Here is an 11,994-nt window from a genome sequence, read left to right as displayed (position 1 = left end):
AAGGCTCACTTTGCCCTCAGTGCCAGCCCATCCGGGCAGGACCCTCGGAGAGGAGACCGAGGGGTCCAGAGGACGGATGCTACAAGCCAGCAAATGCTGCCACATCTCTGCCTGATGGGGAGCAGGGGCGGGAGGGGGAGGGGGGGGGACTGGGACCAGGGTGTCTGGGTGGGCATTTTTCACTTTGGAGGCCACCCATCGGTTGGTAGGCCATCTGCATTTTCTTACTGTCGATGTCTCCTGCCCAAAGGACACCCTTGGGGCGTGGGGAGCGCTGCCCACTTCTGGGGGGCCTGAGGAAGACCCTGCAACCCCCTAACACCCTGCTTCCCACGGGTTCTTAGCGTTCTGTCGTCCTGTTGTGCATCGGCCCAGCATCCCAGGCCTGTCCCCTGCTCCCCTCTACTCGCAGCTCATCAGCACCAGTCGCTGTCTCTTTTCTCTGTGATTTCTGTAAAAGTTGCCATAAAACTTTGAAATTCTGCCTGGGAAACAAGCCTTCCCGTGAGAAGCTGGGATTCTGGAGCGGGGAGCGAACGAGGTCTTTGAGATCTCCGCAGCTGTGAAATAGACCAAGTAATGTGGGTTTTTCCAGGCCCCCAATCCTCTGCAGGACACACCCACGTGCACCACCAGGCTCACTACAGGTCCACAGGCTTCCCCCAGCCACGCACCCACCAATCACCGCGGAGCTCCCCTGGCCACGCCTCCATTCCATCAGCCACGAAATATTCCTCGTTACAGGGCATCCTGGGAACTCAAATTTGCCTGAGCAGGAGCTGGGGTTGATGGGGGTTTCCTGAATAAAGCAATTGACTTTCTCAGAATGCTGAAATAGGGGGAGAGGGGGGGGGGTGTGTGAGAGAGAGAGAGAGAGAGAGAGAGACTCCAGATACAGGGAGGGCGCAGTCTACAGAAAGATGAGCAGACTCGAATTACGGGCTCTTTCATGCAAGCGGTTAGCAAGAACGGAGTGTGGGGGCTTGGGGAGTGAAGAGACCTCAAGAGGACCAATTATAAGAGCTCTTGTCAGCCACGCTAGGAAGCTTGGAATTTAGCCTAAGAGCAAAGATGGGTTTTGGAAGGGACTTTAGTCGGGGATGGGGGCAGAGCAGGCAATTGATAAGCTGATTTACATTTTCAAATGTTCTCGCTACCGGTGAGACTGGAAGCTGGGAGATCGCGGAGGAGGCTGCAGCAGCTGAGGAGGGGGTCCTGGAGTCGGGTGGTGGAAAGGAAGGCGGTGACGGGGGCAGGGGGGGGGTTCGAGCGAGAAAGGATAGGGACCCTGGCAGGAGAGAGACGGTTGCACTCGAGTGGGCTAGCCAGGGACAGTTTGATGAAAGGGACTTAAACAGGTGCGCAGGGTTCAACCAAGGAAAACAAGCGGGAAGGTGCAGTACCCGGGGCTAGCAGTAGAGGGAGCAGTTACCACCCCGAGCCTGAAAGTGTGAGCCGAGTGGCCTAAACTGTTGAGGCTGCGGCTGCAGCCTAGGAGCTCAGGGCAGACACCGACCACCACCCACGCTCAAGCAGAAGCCAAAGGTCAAGAGAGGTTCTAGGCCTCAGCTTCTCGGGAGGTAGAGCAGGAGGGGGAAAGGTGGAGAGTCGATCTGGGAGGAGGGCTGTGGGGAGGGAGAGTTTTCAGAGAGTGAGGTTTTTTCTGGGCTTGGGGAACAAAGGTAGGGTTGGAGAACATACAGGATTCTGGCGAGCACATGCTGAGGGCGAGATGCCTGTGGGACAGCCACAGGCGAGGTCAGGGAGGAGGCGTCCGGAGCTCAGAGACGGGGCTGCGCTGGAGAGAGCTGTGACATTTGTTGGCCAGGGGAGTGTCACCAAGCCTCGGGGTGGGCAGGGCTGCCCAGGGAGAGGGTGTGGTGTGAGAAGGGTTTGAACGGTGCCCTGAGGGACGCCAGCGTCTAAGGAAACCTTTCAACAGAAAGAAACTCGCCAGAGAGGTAGGTTGGGGACCTGGGGCACAGGAAACCAAGAGACAGGGTCACCATCCGGTGAGAGGCAGAGTGGGATGAGGTCCCAGAAGGGACACTGAGAGGCTGTCGGGGGCAGAAGTCAGGCTGATCTAGAGTGAGGAGGGAGTGGCGGTTGGGGAAACTGAGTCAGAGCGTGTAGACCTCACTTTGGAGAATCTTTCTTTAAAGATTTTATTTACATTTTTTATTGTTTTTTAAATATTTATTTCTTTTTAGAGCGGAAGGAAAGGAGAAAGGATAGAAATAGCAATGGGTGGTTGCCTCTCATGCGCCCCCTACTGGGAACCCTGCCCGCACTCCAGGCATGTGCAGGTGAGGAAACTGAGGCTCAGAGAGGGGAGACAGGGCAGAGAGGGGAGAGAGGTCCAAGGTGCACAATGGGACGGAGACCTCCCTCAGCGGCGTAGAGGTGGGAAAAGGGTGAGTCTGGCAGCAGGGAGATGAGTAAGGTCTCAGCTGTAGTGCTGGGGGTACCCAGAGCCTGGGATATGGCCGAACGGAGGGATTTCACAGATGTCCCTGCATCCCACCCCAAACGCGGTGATTCCCACCTGCATGAAGGAGTTCCCAGGGCGTCAGCTTGCGAGTGATTTGCCCGATTTGCCTCGGAAGGCAGCACAGCCCGGAGATTTATTTCCTCTGTGCCTCAGGGCCTGCGTCTGGAAAATGGAGACAATAATGATGAAGGGTGCCTACTTCACAGGGCTGTTGTATTAAATTATAACAATCTAGTTTATCAGGATTATGTGTAATACATTAAATTCTATATATTTTATTATAATGACACTATCTATACCTTAGACTAGTGCCTGGCACACAGTAAGAGCTCAGTAGTATTCCTGCCTGCTCGTTCACCTTCATATTCCCTATTCTCTCTGTCTCTTCCACACTAACACGCCCTCCTCGCACCATCCCAGAGGGAACAGCCTCAGAAGGCCAGAGAAACGCAGAGGCCCCGTGAACCTGCTTTAGCACCTGAGTCCCAGCTGCAAGGTCACCAAGCCCGGGGACAGCTGGTCACTGGGGACTAGTGTGCTTGTCCCTCCAGCCCCTGGGGGCCTCCAATTCACTTTACCTTCTGTGCATCTTCTCTGTGCCTGGTGCTCTGCTGGGGACACGGCCACGACCCACACGTCCCTGCTTTTCCCAGAGACACAGGCCAGACAGGGTGCGAGATACGGTGGCCGGGTTGCAACTTGTGAGGGTGAGGACTCTGTAGCAAGACCCCGGAGGAAGCAGGAAGCCCCGAGTTGATTAAATGAGGCGAGCGTAAGGAAGGAATGTGAACAGACAGATACAGGGGCTGGGGATGGCTCAGCAGGGGGCTGGTGGGTGGGAGCATTAACACCCTTAGACTGAGGGACAAGAGGAGGCAATGACTTCCAGAACCCCGAGAAGGTGTCTGTCTGTAAGTCCTTGTAAGGGCTCACAGAATACTTGATTAACAGACGGTGAATAACAGGGACCCGAAATAATGTGGTTTAAATGAGATGGATGTATTTCTCTCTCGTGTAACTGTCCGCATCTGCTGTGGCTGCTCTATTTCATGAGGACAGCAAGACACCCAGTGTCTTCTAGCTTCTTGCTCTGACATAGCAGAAGTACGGCCCTCATCGGTCTAGTCCCAGGTGGCTCACCTCTGGGGTGTCACTGCAGCCGGAAGGGTGGACACGCGAGGAGAGGTCCAGGACCCACTGTCCTTGGTGAGCTTTTACCAGGAGCTCCGAGCATCGCGTCCTCCCGCACCTTGGTTGCCAGACCTGAATGGCCACACTTAGCCACCAGAGGAGCAGGGAGAAGAAAGGGCAATAGTTGTTATTCTCAGTCACCGAGTTCAAAGTCATAGAGGGTTTTTTGAGGAAACGTAGCAGACTGCATGTTGAAGGACCATGAACAGCCTCTTCTGCAAAAGGCATGAAGGAACCCACAGAGGTGATGCTCAGAAATCTAACCTATCAGATCATAGGCACCGAAGTTGCCACTGAAATTCATGCCAAGGAGCCCCAGGACCTTTGCATCACTAGCTCCAAGACCAAGTTTCCCAGCTGGAACCAGTCCTGACCCTCTGACCTTCCCCAGTCCTGAAATTCTTATTTCCTCCGCCTCCTCTTTCCAGATGGTTCCCCAGTCCTTAGCCTGTTTCCCCCAAATAAATCTGCAGCCTGAGACCTCCCCCTCCTCCAACTTCCTGTCCCTCACCCTCCAGGTACCCCGTTTTGGTATCCATTTCTACATAACAAACACCACCCTAAGACTTAATAGCTTAAAGTGACAAGTTATTCTGTCACACTGGGGACTCACAACACTGCAGTCAGGTGTCACCTGAGGCTAGTTATGTGATGTCTAGGGGAACTCAGTCACCAGCCCGACCAACAGCTGGTGCTGTCAGCTGAAAGCTGGGGCTGTGGACCCGAGTCCACGTCTTTCTGGACAGTTTCCGTCTCCCTCTGTCTGTTTGCAAAGGCCTCTGTCTGTTTTGGACCAGGTCTCCCTATTCCACCCATTGCTCCCTGTCTCTCTCTGGTTTGCTTTCTCACCTGCACTCCAAATGTCAGTCTCCTGCTGCTGTGTGCACACGAGCCTTTGTGTCTAGGTCTCTCTGCATGGGTTACCTGTTGCTGAGTGACAAGCCACCCTGACCGAAGCTCTCATGATCCACGTAGGGTTGGCTGAGGTCAGAATGTGCAAGATGCTGTCGACTGCGGCCGGCAGGGGGCGCTGTCTGTGGTCCAGACCCCTTCACCTCTCCCTGAGGCCTCCCCCGCTTCCTCCCCTACTTAGCTAGACCAACTTACCGGCATAGTGGCGGGGTCTGAGAGCCACCGCAGAAGCCACCAGGCTTCCAGTCACTTCTGCCACGTTCTGTGGGTCAAGCAAGTCACAAAATTCTGGGGCCAGGGAAACAGACGCCACCTCTTAGCGCGCGCCTGGAGGGAGGGGAGGAACCGCTGGTGGAAGTTCACCCCCCAGTGATGGGCACCCCCTAAGGTATCCATGTCCTAACCCCGGGAACCTGTGCCTGTCATCTTCTATGATGGAAAAGGATTTCGCAGGTGTCATGAAGGATCTTGGGACGGGGAGATTGTCTTGGATGCTCCGGGGGACCCTAAATGCAGTCACGCAGAGCCTCATAAGGGAGAGACAAAGGGACATTGGACAGTGGACAGTGGACAAGGGGCAGAGATTGAAGACGCGGGCCTTGAAGACTGAAGTGCCGTCGCCAAAGCACCATCCCAGCCCCCAGAAGCTGCAAGAGGCGGGGACCAGATCCCCTGCGGGGTGACCAACCTCTGGGCGTCTCTGGGCCACACGGGAAGAGGGAATAGACCTGTGTTGTTCTAAGCTGCCGAGTTTTTGATGTTACAGCAATCCCAGAAAACTTCGACTCCGTCTTCAGAGCTGACTCAGCGCTGCCTCTTGCCCCTTGGTTCTCTGTATTTCTGCATCTTGAAACCTTTTTAAAAAAATACTGTGGTAAAATACATAACCCAAAATGTACCCGTTTTAGCCCTGGCCGATGTGGTTCAGGTTACGGGCAATCACTCTGCAAAGCAAAAGGTCGCCGGTTCGATTCCCAGGCAGGGCACACGGGAGTGGCAACTGGGTGATTATTTCTCTCCCTCCCTTCCCCTCTCTCTAAAAATAAATAAAAATCTTTATTTCACAAGTGCCCTTTTAAACATTCTCAAGGGCACATTTCAGTGGCATTTAGTCCATCCAGTGTTGTGGTACAACCACCACCTCTGTCTAGTTCCAGAAGTTGCCATCACCCCCAAAGAACACCCTGACCCCGTCAGCACTCACCCCGCATTTCCCCTCCCCCAGCCCCTGGCAACCACCGATCCACTCCGTGTGTCTGTGGATTCGCCTGTTCTGGGCGGTTCATGCAAGCAGAATCCTATGATGTGTGGCCTTTTTGCATCTGGCTCCTTTCCCCGAGTTAATGTTTTTGCAGTTCCCCCAGGTGGCCACGCGTGGGTCAGCACTTCTTCCTTTTCGTGGCTGAATAATATTCCACTGCACGGAGCTACCACATTGCACTTATCTGTTCTCCTGTTGGTGGATGCCACACTGTCACCTCTTGTGTTTGACTTGTTTCTGTTTCTTCCTTCCTTCCTTTGCCACGTCTCACGGGCTCACGGCATTTTAGGTTTGGCAGGTGGTCAACGAGGATGCTCCAGAGACACAGAACCCGTCACGGGACGTGTGGACAGACAGAAAGACAGATAGATAGGCACTTGTTTTTCTTTTAAATTGGCTCCTTCGATGGTGGGGGCTGGCAGGTCCAAACCCTGCAGGACAGCCCAGCAGGCCAAGATTGCCGCTGCAGCTCAGGCCCCAGCGCAGCCCGGAAGCAGGATTCCCTCTTTCTCAGGGGACCCCCGTCTTCGCTCTTAAGGCCTTCAACTGATTGTGTGAGGCCCATCCACCTTCAGGAAGGTCATCTGCTTCACTCATTGAAAGGTTAATCTCATCTGAAAAAAATACCTTCGCAGCAACATCTAGATTAGAGTGTGACCCCCCATCCCCGCACCAAGATACACAATTTGCCATGGGGGGGGAGGTGTTGTCTCTCCTTGCGCCCTCTTCTCTGCCTACCCCCACATTCCTGCCTGGCCACTCACTGTCTTAGGTTGAGCTCCACAGAAGCCAGCCTAAGGCAAGGATGGGGGACAAGTGTTGTATTTGGGACAGGACTCCGGGAGACACTGTGGGGGAGACAAGGAAGGAAGCCATTAAGGGCTGTGCTAACATGTCACCTCCTGCAGGCAACGGACCCAGCTGGGGACTCGGCAGGACCCTCTCTGGGTGCCCAAGCGAAGGGGGAAGGAATGGGGCATATAGCCACCGGCCCTTGGAGGCTGACAGGGGTTGACTCCCAGCCTCCCCACCCGCTGAAGCGCACACTGGGGAAGGGGTTGCAGCTGCTCGGATGGGGGGCTGCTATGGGGTCCCAGGGGGCTAGGTGGGGCACCCGCTGCCCATGGACCTCCCGCCCTCCCTGTTCCAGAGGGCAAATGCCTGAGCACCAATGCGGAGGCGGGGTGGGGGGCATGACCATGCCCGGTCCCCCCCTTTCCTGGCCACACGCCTCCAGCAGAGCACACAACTCTGGTCCCTCCGGGGAACAGAAAAGGGCTGGCTCCTGGATCTCCTGTGCATCCCACCAGCCCCCTGAGGATTGAAGTCAGACTCCAGGGAGGACTTCCAGGCACTCGGGCTGTGGGAGAGAAGGGATGGGGGCTCTGTCCTCAGCGCCCCCCCAGGTATCCTCAGCTCTTTCCTTCTCCCCCGCCCCCCGCTCTGCAATTTTCTCCCCGGAGTTGGAGGAGAGGAAATGTCAGGGATGATGGATTGAAAAGGGGCAGCTGGGGTCAGCAGAGGAGAGACCGCAGGGCCGGAGGGGAGGAGGAACAGGAGGGGAGGGGGAGGGGCCGCAGAAGAAAACAGAAACAGAGATGGAGACGGAATGAGCGCAGAGAGACTTAAACACACAACAAGGAGGGAGAGAGTGAAAGCAGGCCAGGGATGGTGCCGGAGGTTTGAAGTCGTCCTCTGGCCCGAAAGCGGCACACAAAGCCCGGGAAAAAGGCCGCCTGGGACGTGTGGAGAGAAAACCAGACATTAAAAGGCCTTGGGACCCACAGTGACAGTTGAGACCAGAGCAGGGTGAGGTGAGGGACAGGGACACAGGGAGGGAGACAGGGGTCCAGGGCCCAGAGAGGCTGAGAGACAGAGAGAGAAAGAGAGATGGGGAGGGGGGGGCGAGAAAGATGGGGAATAAGATGGAGAATGAGAAACAGAGAAAAAGAAGGAGGGAGAGACACGGGAGACAGACAGACACACAAGCCCCCAAAACAGGGAGACGGGGGTGGGGGAGAGGAGGAAAAGGAGTGAAGAGGCCCAGAGGCACAAAGAGAAGCTGGCAGAGGAAGACAGACCCGGGGAAGGACAGGGGCACAGGGAAGGAGGGGGCTGGGTGCCCCTCCCCCGCCCGGGTCAGGCGGGTCCTCCCGGGGGTGGCCTCCTCCAGCCATGGCTAATGGTATGATTGCTTGGCAGGGCGGCAGGCAGCGGGTGACAAATGAGCCGGCCGAGTCGCCGGCTCCGGTGATGGATGGCCCGGGAGGCCTGTGGAGAGGCGGGAGTGGGGTGGGGGGGATCCCACCAAGATAAATATTTCCTCCTCCTGGAGCAGGGCCAGGCACGGGGAGGGTCCGGGCACTGGGGCGACGTGTCCATGGAAGGTCTGGGCGGCGGGTAGGGGCGCGAAGGGCAGAGACAGGAAGGCAGAAACCCCGGCAGAGGGGGGGAGGGGGGGACACAAAGGCCTGGAGACAGAGGTCCCCAGAGAGGGTGGCGTGGGAGGGAGAGAGACGGAGTGGGAGTGAGATTGAGAGCTACGGAGACACAGACTGAGGCAGAGAGAAAAAGATTCAGCGACAGGCACGCAAGACAGACACACACCCAAGACAGAAACAGGGACCTGGAAGACCCCCCCCACGTAGGATGCGTCGGGGAAGAGATGCAGACCCTTGGAGAGTCCTACATGGAGGGAGGAGGGGCAGAGGGAGACCTGATGATAGAGGGGAAACTGAGGCAAGGGCCCGCAGGACCCAGACAGGAGACAGGAGGAGCCCGAGCCTCACTCACCCCTCAGCTCCTGAAGCCGCCGAGGGCAGGTCCCGAGGGTCCTTGGGGACGGGGTGGGGCTGAGGTGAGCGAGAAGGCCGGCCAGGGCCACCCACAGGTCTGCAGCCACGCTGGGGGGGCACCTGTGCTTGGGAGACCTGGGACGTCCCCCAGGCGTATTCGTAGAGAGCTCACTGGGGTGGGTATGGGTGGGGCCTTCCTATCTACATGGGGATGGGCCGCTGGAGGATGAGACCCCCTCCCAGGGCCCGGGCTCATTTGGGAGTCCCTTCCTGGCACACAGGGGCCCCCAAAGCCACCCTCACAGACGCAGCCACTCTGGGGTCAGCAAACACCGGACCCAGGCCTGGGCCCCATCTGCTCCCTCCCCTGGGAGCCCAGGGTCTGTGGGTCTGAGGACCATTTAAGGGAGATGGTCCAGCTGGGGCAGAGGGGGCCCGAGGCCAGAGAGACAGAGACGGGGCCAGCCTCTGTCACAGACAGTCAGTCGGGGGTGGGGGTGAGAGAGCCCGCTGCCCCGCCCCTCCTCCTCCCTCCAGCCCCTCGCCTTCCCTGTCCATTTTTCTCCCAGACACTCCTTTTTCCCCCCTTTCCAATGTCTCACTCTTCTGTTTAATTAGAGATGTATGCCTGAGAGTCCAAGCCCCCCCTCCTTACTTTGGGGGCCGGAGGGGCCTTCTACACTCAGAGCAGTGAAAGGAACGAGCCTCCCTCCTCCCCCCACGTGGGCCTCCCCAGACCCGGGCCCACTTAAGGCACAGTCACCTCCGTCCCTCTGTCCACTCACCCCTCACTGTCACTCAGGCCACACTTCTTGTTTCCAGAATCAGCCTGGGCGAGGGGACCTCAGGGGACTCCCCCAGAACCCAAAGTGAGGCTGGGGCCCAGACCCTCTGGTTCCTACCCTGAACCTCCCTCCACGGAGGGCCTTGGGGGGGGGGGGAATGGGACACACACAGGAGAGCTCTGCATCTTTAATTAAAAAGTGATTTAAATTAATTTTCTGCTCCAAAACCCCTATCTGGGAGGCGGGGTGCCTGTGGCAGCAATTAAAGGGCCCCCTTCCCCTCCGCCTTCCTTAAAGGGCCAGCGTCACCTGCGGGACAGCTGCATACAGGAGCGTCTGGGGGAGCGCCAAGGGCCCCCAGAGTCCTGGCACCCGCTACTGTAACTGGTTCCCCTCCATCCCCGCAACCCAGGCCCATGGCTCATGCAGCAGATGGGGAGACTGAAGCTCCGAAAGGGAAGACCGGGCCTGGCCCCGCCCACAGCCCCCCACTTGCCCTCTCCCGCGAGGCACCGCCCCCATCCTGACCTCAGCCCGTGGGGCTGTGCTTCCAGCCCATTGACCTCCGGCCGGGGCAGTTTTGTTTAACCCGCACCAGAGGAGAGGATGAGAGGGAAGCAGGTTGCTGCAGAAATAGAGGGCTGTTTACGAGGGTCGTAAAAATACCCTTAGAGCCCAGCAGGGGTGGCGCACCGCCTCCGACCGCCTGCTCCGCCTGCACCCCCTCCCCTGCACCCCCTGCGCCACGCTGGTCTCTGCCCGTCCTCTGAGTCTCTGTTCCCTCCCCCGAGTCCCTGCTCTTCTCTCTGGACCACCGCCTCCCTTCTCTTTGGCATTATCTCTCTGGAGTGATGGCTTGTAACATTTGGGGGAGCCGGGTCAAGTATCCCTTTGTGAAAATATGAAGACTATAGGCCATCTTCCTGAGGGGACACAGAAGCACCAAGCCCGCAGGTGTCCTGGAGTACATTTGCATCATCCCCCCACCCCAGGAATCCGAGGGCACCAGAGGGCAAAGATCCGGCGCTCTTCTCCCCCTCCCCCTCGCCTGCCGTCACAGGCCTGCAGGCCTTGAACACCCCAGACACATTCCTGCCCCAGGCCCTTTGCACCTGCTGTTCCCCTGCCCCGGATGATATTCTGNGGAGCCGGGTCAAGTATCCCTTTGTGAAAATATGAAGACTATAGGCCATCTTCCTGAGGGGACACAGAAGCACCAAGCCCGCAGGTGTCCTGGAGTACATTTGCATCATCCCCCCACCCCAGGAATCCGAGGGCACCAGAGGGCAAAGATCCGGCGCTCTTCTCCCCCTCGCCTGCCGTCGCAAGCCTGCAGGCCTTGAACACCCCAGACACATTCCTGCCCCAGGCCCTTTGCACCTGCTGTTCCCCTGCCCCGGATGATATTCTGCCAAATTGGCCTGGCTCCTTCATCCTCTTTAGGCCTCTGCTCTGATGTCACCTCCTCTGAGGACCTTCCCAATCATCCCCATGTCCTCACTCTGTCTCAAGCACTTGCCCCCACAGGCAGGCATCGTCTTATACTCACCCATTTAGTGACCTCACTGTTCTCTCTCCCTCCCCCTTCCCATTGACCACCCTCACACAGTACAATGTGAGGGCCAAGAGATCAGGAAGTTTGCCTTTTGTTCCCTGATGTACCCCCCAGAACACCACCGGGCACACAGTAGGTGCTCAGTAAGTTTTTGTTGCACAGATCTTTACCTCATCAGAACACCAGTTTCACAGCCTCCTCCAGAAACCGGATGAAAGCTGCGGACCTTCTCTCCTGCATCTTTGTAGCCCAGTCACATCACGCACCCTCAGTGTTGGGGAGGCCCCAAACTCCCAGAGGTGCCTGCAGTTTAAGAGCCTTCTCAGGGGCAGGAGTCAAAAATGGGCAGAGGGTCGGGATGATGCCTCCGGGTGCTCAGGAGCCGACACACACACCCAGTCCCAGGCTCAGACATTGCTCAAACTCCGGCACCCCACCCCCCTCACTCACCCCGCGTTCAGACAGAAGCAACGCACGCGAGCGCGCACACACACACCCAGGCCTGGTCAGACGACCAGATGCCCAGACACAGCTGGACACACACACACACACACACACACACACACAGGTGGCTTCCAACACAGGTGCAAGGGTGTCCTTGTCCCCAGGGCAGGGTAGTTAGGGGGGCAGAGCAAGAACTAAAACCTGGGGCTTTGGTTACTTGCAGCCTCTGGTTGCCTCCTGCCTCACAGTCGGAGAGAGAGAACAGACGGGGGAGGGGCAGGCCCAGGGAAGGGGAGACCCCCGTGGGAGGTGGGGGGGGCGAGACGGAGAGAGGCAGAGGTGTGTGGGGCAGGGATGAGAGCGACAGGGACAGAGAAAAAGAAACGGAGAACGAGAGAGAGAGAGANGGGGGGGGGGGGGGGGGGGGCGGGGGCTCCGGCGGCGGCCGCCCCGCCCAGCCCCCGCGCCCCGGCGGACAGCGGGTTAAGCATCTCCGATGTGGAACTTCCGGATGTGACCACAGAGAGAGGGAGAGACCGGGAAGGGGGAGCGGGACCGCC

The sequence above is a fragment of the Sturnira hondurensis genome, unplaced genomic scaffold (genome assembly GCF_014824575.4).
Source record: "Sturnira hondurensis isolate 20B ecotype Veracruz unplaced genomic scaffold, ASM1482457v3 Scaffold0001020, whole genome shotgun sequence".
In the NCBI taxonomy this organism is placed as follows: Eukaryota; Metazoa; Chordata; class Mammalia; order Chiroptera; family Phyllostomidae; genus Sturnira; species Sturnira hondurensis.
The sequence above is the reverse complement of the archived record's forward strand: the minus strand, read 5'-3'. Positions refer to the sequence as shown.